This window comes from Halyomorpha halys, unplaced genomic scaffold (genome assembly GCF_000696795.3).
Source record: "Halyomorpha halys isolate HHAL.00 unplaced genomic scaffold, Hhal_1.1 Scaffold1221.1, whole genome shotgun sequence".
Lineage (NCBI taxonomy): Eukaryota > Metazoa > Arthropoda > Insecta > Hemiptera > Pentatomidae > Halyomorpha > Halyomorpha halys.
The window spans coordinates 42,267-53,685 of record NW_027107378.1 but is presented as its reverse complement, the minus strand read 5'-3'; positions in this window follow the sequence as shown (position 1 = coordinate 53,685).

Here is an 11,419-nt window from a genome sequence, read left to right as displayed (position 1 = left end):
GACTTCGGCCTGCGCACGGTACCATCTCTTAACTAAGGGAAACAGACCCTTGGTTATAGAAATCCGTTCCCTTCAAGAACCGGAAAGAAGCTTTAGAGTCGGCAAGAAGGAGGAAGGAAAATAAGTACACCGCCCTAAGGTCTTCCTTATGAAACATCCCTGTTAAGATAGTACCAATAGTGGTGAGCGCCCTAGGAACGATGCGGGGTGCGACCCGACTTTGTGGTTTCGAAGGGTAACAGAGCCTTGATCATCGATGTAACTGTCCCCTTCGAGAACCGCAGAGAGGCATTTCAGTCGGCAAGGATCAGGAAAGAGGAGAAATACGCCGCCCTGAAGACCTCCCTGTGTTCCAGGTACAGGGAAGTGAAGATAGCCCCAATATTCGTGGGCGCCCTGGGAACGTGGGATCCCAACAATGACAAGTAACTTCGGGGGATCACCACTGGGGCGTTTCTGAAGAAGATTAAGCGGCTGGTGACCTGCGAGACAATTGCCTGGTCCAGATGTATATATATGGAGCATTTGTCGGAGACCCTACAGATGGTACCGGTCCGAAGTGGTTCTGGCAGAGGAGATGGTGGCACCAGCCTAAACACGGCTGTTGGGTGAAGAGATAGGGCGAGCGTTGCCGGAGCCATCCACTTCAACGGGACATCCCGGAGGAGTGGAAAGTCGAGTCACTGATCGGTGTTAGGCCGGGAAGCGACAGTGAGTGAGTCCAGTGAGTTGTGGACCTTATCTACTTATATATTATAATCCATAATTTGTTTACTGGAAAGATGTATTGTACAAAATGTTTTTTAAAAATAAATCTTTATTATATTTATATAGTATATTTTTCCCGATCAGTGACGTCAGCATTGAAGAATGGAAAACTCAGCCGTCGTCTGCCGATTTCTAGGCGCGAGGGAGGACGGATGGTTGCCCCTCAGGCTCTGGTGAGACAATATTTATATTTGAATTATTTGTAGTATTGGGATTGTTGTAAGCTCAAAAAATTGAACCGTGTACCCTTGCATACCAACGGCCAGTATTATTGTCCACTGGAATAATGGATATATTATAGGATTGAGGGTGACCATGTTGTTGTGGGTCACCCTTTGCCCAAGCTGGCCAGAGGGTGACCATGTTGTTGTGGGTCACCCTTTGCCCAAGCTGGCCAGTGGACAGTATTACACTAAGTGCCCGGTGCCCGGCTGTGGTAAGGAGTACATGAGCAGCGCGTGGACAGCGGGCTTAGAATCAGTTATGTGCCATGTCTCCGCAGAGCACCGCATAGCTGGCATTAAGTCCCGTCATTACTGCCCTTTGTGAAGTTTCTACATACAAGAAAAACCAAAGATAACTGCCCACCCGTGCTTAGAGCCCGCGGTGGTACCGGTAATAGAGGTGGCGGGGCCAGTCTTTGGGTGCGAACAATGCGGAGCCGTGTTCCCTACGTTGCAGGGGCTAAAAAACTACGCTGAATCGACGCATGCATCGATGCCAGACGTAGAAGCGGCCACCGAGGCACTTCGTGAGAGGTTCTGTTCCGAACGTCAGAGGGTCAACATCGCGGTGTCTCGTTTGATCTTTTGGAAACAATAGAGCTATTATTTGGTGTACGCTGCCGGGTGTGTTTAGTGTACTTATCAGAAAACTGGCCAACTGCTGTCTATGACGTCTAAGATTTGTCTTCTAGATTTCATCGAAGCAAGACAGTTCGTTTGATGTGTTAAACAATGTGATTGTTCCTTGTTGGTGTGTTCCTTGAGTAACTAACACTAACGTCCATTCCCAGTCAGTGTTTGGAATTAGAGGAGAGATCTACTAGCTCTGCTATCATCCAACCAGCTAAGCCTAAATTTATTTCCTTTTATATATCCATATTTATCTTTATTAATTTTTCTATGGGAGACCCCATAGACCTAAACAGCGATAAGGAAAGAAAACAGCCGCGATGCCGTCTTAAAATATTAACGGAAAATAATAAAAATCCATCGAATAGGCCAACATTTCTTATCGTTGAAAGAACAGACGAGCAAGTCTTTACAAGAGTTTCACCGTTTCTTATTAATAAATTACTCTCCGGTTATGCAGGAGAATTAAAAAATATTAAAAAACTGAAAAACGGAAAACATTGCTCGTTGAAACAAATAACGGTAAAAAATCCGAAAAATTACTAAACTGTGAGAACTTTGGCAGTCAGTTTCCCATTAAAGTGTCTCCACACAGGACTTTAAATTTCAGTAGGGGGTAATTCGTTGTTACGATCTCCAATTTTTGGAGATGGAAGAAATGAAAAACGAATTATCGCACGTCATAAATGATATAAAACGCATAAAAATTAAAAGAAATAATAATGAAATTCTGAAAAACTCATATATTATTACTTTTTACGCAAGTTACCTGAAGTGTCTGTGATGACCAATATGGGAGTGACCATTTCCCGATACTATTACGCTTCAGTACCGAAATAACTAAAACCAAAAAACATCCTAGATGGATAATAGAAAAACCTAATTGGGAGAAATTCGTAGGACAAATAAAAAAATTCAAAACACATCGACCAGAAAGTGTAGACAAAACTATAGAGAACTTTACGCATAATATAATACAGTTTAAAAAGCTATAGTCAGAAAGCTTATAAAGATTAAAAAGAAAAGATCCTGGACTTCATACGTAGAATCGATAAACTATAACACCCCAATAAAAAAAGTATGGCAAAAAATCCATAGTATAGCCGGTAATAACAATATAGAGACCCCGATACTAAAAATTCAAAATGAAATTATTACAAATCCTAAAATAATAGCAGAAACTCTCGTGGATCATTTCGCAGCCATTTCTAACCTCTATAACAATCATAATCGAGAAGAACAGGGAATAGATTTTACAACACAAAACAACTCATCTCAGCTGGAATATAATTGCCCCTTCACAATCTGGGAACTGCAAACAGCAATAGATGAAATAAAATCCTCCTCACCCGGAATAGATGAAGTACATAACGCTATGATAAAACACTTTCCTTATGAAACTAATAAAGATATTCTTGCACTATTCAACAGTATCTGGGAAACATCCACATACCCTGAGGCTTGGAGAGAATCGACAGTCATCCCTATACTCAAACCGGGCAAAATTAAGCTACAACCCAACAGTTATCGGCCAATATCGCTAAACTAGCTGTTTGTCAAAACTCCTGGAGAAAATGGTTAACAGACGACTGATGTGGTGGGTCATTGAAAAATTGAACCACTTGTCACCTATACAATGTGGATTTAGGAAAAGCAGATCGACTATAGACCAGCTTGGACATTGGAAGCCGAAATTCTCAATACTTTTATAGATCAATCAGAAGCAGTAGGTATATTTTTTGATATTGAAAAAGCATATGACACTATAGACCGGAAAAGTATAATAAAAACACTATATGAATGAGGGTTCAGAGGAATGTTGCCAAAGTTTATTCAAAGCTTCCTACAGAAAAGATATATCAGCATAAGAGTTGGAGAATCGACCTCAAGTTGTAAAGAAATAGTTAATGGCATTCCACAGGGAAGTGTTCTACTAAGTTGTACACTGTTTGCAATAGCAATAAATTTTATAACAAATGTAATACCTAATTAATAAAAGCATTCCTTTATGTAGACAATTTGACGATCTTTCTAAGATTGAAGAGACAGGAGTGGATGAGAAGAACACTACAGAATGTACTGAATAGTCTACAAGCTTGATCGGAAAGCAAACATCTCCGCTTCTCTATTGAAAAGACCAGAGGTGTATTATTTTCAAGAGGACTCCAAGCCCAGTACCTCAACTTTTTATGTACGGAAATTCTCTAACATTCTGCAACAGCACCAAATTTCTCAGACTGATATTGGACCATAAACTAACATGGTCAAATCATATAAAGCACTTGCGAGAAGAATGCTTTAAGAGGCTCAGACTGTTAAAAGTATTAGCAAAAACTTCTTGGGGAGCAGATAGGAAGTCGATGCTCATGGTCTACACAAGTATAGTAAGATCCAATATACACTACAGCTGTGAGGTTTATTCTTCAGCTAAAACAAACTGTCTCCAACTCTTAGACTCCGTACACCATACTGGAATAAGACTTGCCACAGGTGCTTTCAGGATGAGCCCAATAGAAAGTCTCTGTGCTGAGGCTTCTTTACCACCACTTATTTTTCGGAGGCAGGAACTCATGAACAGTTACATCACCAAAATCAAACTCCAGGGAACTAACCCTGCTTACCCCCATATATTTCACCCTCGTTGCATGAGAAAATATGAAATGAATCCTTCACGGAACGCTCCATTAGGCATAAGATAGAGAGAAATCGTAAGAGAGATTTATGGCATGCCTACAAACCAAGCTGATTCTATCTATAGGTTGCCTCTTTGGAAATACCATTCTTACAAAATAGATCTAACTATGAAACGCCAGAACCACGACTCAAACAAAACTAAATTCTTAAAGAAGATACAAAAAGATTCAAATTATGAAATAATTTACACTGACGGCTCTAAACAAAATGAAAATGTTGGTTTTGCAATAATAATACACGGGACACCCAACAGATATAAATTACCCACACACTCAAAAATATTTACAGCTGAACTTCAGGCGATTTCAACAGCACTTCATTTATCCATAGAAAGTGAACACTCAAACATACTCATTTGTACAGATTCAATGTCTGCACTCCAGAGTCTATCAAACTTCAGTCAAAGCGGACCTACGATAGACAAAATTCACAACTATATAGACATGCTAAAACATCTTAAACAAAGTGTCTCCTTTCTCTGGACTCCAGGGCTCTCAGAAATAGCTGGAAATGAGGCAGCGGATAAAGAGGCAGCTACAATGAACATTCCACCACTCCAAATTTACGAGCCGAAAGACATAAAGGCATTTTTAAGGAATAGAATCCAAAAAAGTTGGGATTCAATGTGGGCTGACGTATCACTCACCAATAAACTAAGAAATGTTAAAATATCAACCAGTGTAAAAAAAAAATAGTCTACATTCAACTATCAAATGTCAAAGACAAGAAGATAAATAAAGTAAAAAGGGTGTAATAACCTAGATGTTGATTGCTCTGAATAAAAATCTAATCTAAAAAAAATCTAATGTCCTTCGCCGACTGGCAGTTTGTCCACAAGGCAAAACCCTAGCTGTTCCTCCTGAACAGACATTGGAGGTATGGGGAAGACCAGGATAAGAGTTGCAGATGATGCACATTTGGAAACGAGTGCCTAGAACATGTGACTGGTCAGTGCAATGTGAATGCGGTTCTGCGCCAGAAAAGACACAATGTCATCGTTGACAGGATAGAAACGACGGTGAGGAAAGTTGATAAAATCTATATTAATAAATTAAGAAAAAAAGAGGATTCAATAATTGTTATTAATTAAACTCAAACTGACATCTCCAATATAAGAAAAGTTATAATTAATTCATAGGTTCCCAGTAGTTCTTAATATTGATAGTATTTTCACAAATAAGTTCTCCACAATAACCATGAAAACAGATATACTAAAACGTTGACACCCTAAAGTCACCAGCAGTACCTCAGGGAACAGCCCTTTTAATTTAACAATCTAAGTCTAAATACAGAAATCCAACTTTGTTAAATCTAGTATTAAGGAATCTCCATATTATGATTCTCGAAATTGAGACTTGCTCTGGACATTGCGCATGGTTCCTAGCAATAACTAACTCCACAAACTTCTCTTTTGAATTTTGTTTCAGTTAATTAAAAAACTAAGGTAATAAAAAAATTACTATGTTCCAGTCCAAGGTTCAGTAATTATTATAACACTTAAAATAAATTACACAATCAACCAAAATCTAAACACAGAAATCCAATTTTGTTATATCTAAAGGGATATCTAGGAATCTCCATATTGTGATTCTTGAAATTGAGGCTTGCTCTGGACAGTCCGCATGGTCCCTAGCAATAGCAAACTTCCTACACTTCTTTTTTTGCATTTTGTTTCAATTGATTAAGAAATTAAGGTAAAAAAAAAAAATTACTATAAAATAAATTGATAGTACTTTCATAAATAGTTGCTTTGATAATACAATAGGATACCTCAATGTTGAAGAATTTCAAAAATTTGACTAAAAAAATTAAGAAAAAAAGGATTCCATAATTGTTATTAATTAAACTCAAACTGGCATTAAAAATATAAGAAAAGTTATAATAAATTCATAGATAGGCAGGAACTCTTAAAATTGATAGTAATCTTACAGATACCTTCTTTAATTATGCTTATTAAACCATGAAAATAGAGATATAAAAATGTTGGCACCCTAAAGTCACTTGCAGTACCTCCAGGAACAGCCCATTTAATTAAACAATCAATCAAAGTCTAAATAAATAAATATAGTAATCATACTTTGTTATATCTAGTATTAAGGATTCTCCATATAGTAATTCTCGAAATTAAGACTAACTCTAGACATATCCCATGGCCCTTAAGAATAGCTAACTCCCCAGAGGTTCTCTTTTGAATTTTGTTTCAGTTAATTAAAAAAAGTACTATGTTCCAGTCAAAGGTTCATCTAAAGTAGTCTCCGAGAGATTGTGCACTAAGTTTAAAAATTGTAAGCATTTTCATAAATAGTTGCTTCAATAATACAAGAAGAGACCTCAATGTTGAAGAAGTTCGAAAAGTTTATAAAATCTATATTAATAAATTAAGAAAAAAAGGGGATTCAATAATTATTATTAATTAAACTCGAACTGACATAAAAAATGGGGTATCCATTAGACGTTTGATTTTTAAGCCACCAGTCCTGAAGAAGGCTAGAAACTCTAGCCGAAATGTTGGCACGATAAAATAGGTTAAATCTACTTATTTGTGTATCTCTTTGACCGCACCCCCAACCATCTTCTCCTCGTACGTCATCCACGGTCAACTATCTCTCATAATTATGACATAAAAAATGTATGAACAGTTATAATAAATTCATAGGTTCCCAGTTCTTAATATTTTTTTTTCTGATCTCTCTATAACAGAAAACACATTAAATTAATAGGTTGTGTTACGTATGATTACATAATTCGATTTGGTTATTACCATTGGCACTTGAAGGTATAAATTGAGATACTTATTTGGTGTTCTAGTGTGTTCGTTACATGTTTTATTTTCTTTATAATTATTATTAATTATTTTTTTAAAATAATCATTTCTATTTTATTATTTCTTTCTTGGAGTTCTTAATATTGATAGTTAATTTATATTGATTTCTCACAAATAGCTAAAGGCACTTGCAACACCTCTGGGAACAACCCACTTAATTAAACCAATACTGCTAAAAATTTAATAAGCCAGTCATGATAACAAAACAAAATAAAGTAGAAGATCTCATGTTAGCAAATGAGTATCCTCATAAACAAATTTGCTGATTATTAAAACAAACACTGACACAATCTAAATCCCCAAGAAACCAACAATAAAATTTGTAATACAATATTACACAATTCCTTACATGCCAACACTCTCAGAGTTAAATCTAATATATAGTGTTTTCCATATTGTAATACACGGAATTAAGGCTATCTTATTAATTGAAATCAAACTGAAATAAAAAATATACGAAAAGTTATAATTAATTCATAGGTTGGCAGGAGTTCTCAAAGTTGAAAGTATTCTCACAAATATCTTCTCCACAATAACCATAAAAACTTAAAACCAGAGATATAAAAATGCTGGCACACTGGATAATACAACAGACCTCAATGTTGGAAAAGTTTAAAAGTTGATAAAATCGATAGTATTAAAAAATGAAAAAAAAAAAAAAAAAAAGTATTCAATAATTATTACTAACTCAAACTGACATAAAAAATATAAGAAAAGTTATAATAAATCCATAACTACAAAAAACAAAACCGAATATTAAAGATATCCGAGAAGAATAAAAATATAGCGATAACTAAGCTCACCCTCTAAAAGTTAATAGTATTTATTCTTATAAATAAATAACTTATACAATAAGCAATAATGAAGCTAATTATCAAAAATTTTCAAATTGGAAGTTTTAAGGATATAAAAATCTATGTGTGTGTGTGGACTGTAAGAATTGATAATAATTTCATGAACAGTTTGTCTAATAATGAACTTCATATTAAAAAAAACATTAAAAAAAAAAAAAAAAAATCGAATAAATTAACCTAAAACTAACACCCAAGATATTCAAAAAGTTGATATATTCTCATAAGTAAATACTCCAATAACTCAAATATCAATGGATTTTGATATACAGAGCAATTTTAAAATTTCAAACCTTAAAAACATCAAAGAAAAAATACCCCACCAATGGTGGAGCTGGGAAGAAAATGTACAGACATTCATAAACCATTTTTTTGACCAACTCAGTGCAACGGGAGTCTTAAGAATATAGGGGTATGCACTACCTCTGTTGAGGGTTGACCTGTTGCATTATCTAACTCTAGGAACAGCTTGCATCTAAGAAATATTTTAAATTTATTACGTCTAATAAAATAATAAGGAAAGTTCACCTGTTCCATACTAGTCCAAGAGCTTGTGCTAAAAAACAGGCATTATCTGATGAAAACTTTATAATAGCACTTTTTCGAATCTAGAGCATTGCCAATAAAAGAATGAGATTCTGCCAGCCAGATCATGCTGCCTGCAATAATGGTGTCTGTTTCAAAATGTTTAAAAAAATTAAATTTTTCATTTGGAGCTCCATATCTTCAAAACTACAATAATGGAACATCATTTAAAGTAGAGTAAATTTGTTGAAATATGATCCTTAAAAGATTTCTTTATTTTCATTAGTTCCTGAGATGTACTTTTTTAGAAAGCATCATTTTATAAAAAATATACTTTAATTACATAACTACTGTTAGGGAATTTATTTAGAGAAATATATATATCAGGAATCATCAGACATACAGACAGAAGTTGATCCATAATTCTATTTTAATGTGAAGAGTGATAAAATAGGGGAATTTGACAGAAATTGATGACCTAGGCAGAATAGCCTGCAAAAAGTTCTTGAATTGTTGATGTAAGTTGTAAATTTGTATTTAAGATTGTCCTTGAAGATGGCCAAACGTTGTACTTAAATAATAAAGAGAGTTTTGAGAATTAACTGGATATAAATTATTTTATTTGAGCTATTCTTCATTCTGAAAAACTTTTCTTTCTTTTTTTTTGGGGGGGGGGGAGGGGACATGACTATGTAACCAATAAAGTTACGAAATGTCACGTCACTATAGTTATCACATTGATTGATCCTCAATATCCACAATAAAAAAAATCTATTTCTTACAGAGCATAATTATTACTTCAATGTTTGAAATTTAAGTGATGTAAACCTCTGAGGGACAGATAAAAAAAAATAATAATAAATAAATGTGTAGATATATATTATTGATAACTTTTTTCTTGGCTATTATAGGTATATATTTTTGGGGGGGTTTTGAGGATCAGTCAATAATACACCTTTATTGTTTGAATAGACATGCCCTACAATAAAAAAAAAATTATATATATTGATAAGTAATGACTAGGGATAGGATTTTTATGTTTTCACATATTTTTACCTGACCATGATATCTGCGATTCCTTACTAACTAAAGATGTTTCAAGACATTTCTGGCCAAAAGAAGCCATATTTATTTTACATATTTTTAAATATTTGGCCTTTTTTACATATTTTGTTGTAAATCACATATTTTCTTAAATATTTGTTATTTTTAGGTATTCTGTCCTGAATCACATATTTCCTTAAATTATTTGTTCAATTTTAAATACATTTTTCGCAGCAACTACATAAAATTCAAGAGAACGCAAGATACTTAAAGGTGAAATTTATCATTTATCATAAATAGTGCGTAAAAATTCTATGTCTTCATCTTTGAACACAAATTAAATGCATTGGCAATAATAAATTTTCACACAGAATTACATCGAGAATTCCTCAGAATCAATTAAAAAGAGCAAGGGTCTTATTTCTGTGATTTTCCTAGAATTTGTTTGTTTACTCTTTAATCTATTTCTCTGTTTCTTTCTTTCCTCCTCAGATTCCACAGGTACCAATACTATGTATTTAGATTTGTGCCGAGCCTTTGTCAGGGCAGACATTTATATCTACAAAATTAGCAATCCGGACTTAAAATCCTTTCTTGAGAAATACACATGCCGAGTAATGCCAAATACCCAAAGCACTTTAAGAAAATATTATTTGAAAATTATATAGGAGAAGCCTTTAATGGAAATTTGGAAAGCAATTCCGGATGGGCCGATTTAGATTTCTGTGGACGAGACTACGGATATGGAAGGGCGTTATATCACTAACATAATCGTTGGCAGACTAAGTGTTAAGGCACCTTCAAAATCCTATTTGCTGAATTGTGAAATCCTCGAAAATGTAACCATGAAACGATTGCAAGATTTGTCAACCAATCTATGACTGTTCTTTTCCCTATGGGCATCACTCATGGTAAATTTTTGTTGTTTTTGTCTGACGCGGCACCTTATATGAATAAAACTGGCAATGCCCTTAAAGTTCTTTATCCTAAGATAGTTCATTTGACCTGCCTGGCACACGCATTTCATGTCCAAATGTAGACAAGCTTGTGTCCACAGTAAACAATTTTTTTTAAGGCTCCCAGTCGTATTACGATATTTAAAGAAACACATCCTGACAGCTTTACCATCGGAACACGTGATAACACGATGAGGCACCTGGCTTGATGGAGTCCAATATTATAGTTTAAATTTTGAAAAAATTAAATACATGATATCAAAACTTAATGTAGATGCCACTGCAGTAGAGAAAGCGAACAACTTGTTAACAATTAACTCAATAAAGACTGATTTGGCTTACATGAGTGCAAACGTGGTATTTTTATCTAACACAATTACAAAATTAGAAGAAAAGGACCTTCCACTGATGCAAAATTTAAAGACTGTGAACGAAGCAATAGAAAGACTGGAAAATATAGGTGGTGAAAACAGAGAAGTCATAAAGAAAAAAGTACAGGTGTTAAAAAAAAATTCTGGATATAAAATCATTCAGTCCATTGGAGCCATTCTCCTCGGAACAAATGATGACACAGCCGCCCAGGTGATGCAGAATACCGAACTGTATGCCCCTATAACATCAGTAGATGTTGAAAGATCTTTTAGCTGGTAGAAGTCCATTCTGCGGTCAAACCGACGAATATTTTTATTTGAAAATTTAAAAATGCATTTAATCTGCAATAATTTTGTAACCGACCCTGCTGAATAGTTGATTTCTTCTAAAGTTTTAAATATTTCTCTAAAGTTTTTTCCCCATTTATAATTCATGAGTAATTATTAATCAATCAGTTTAATTAAAATTACTAATTAATGTCTTGTTATTGAACAGCTATGTTTTCTCTAAGTTCATTTTTTTGTACATATT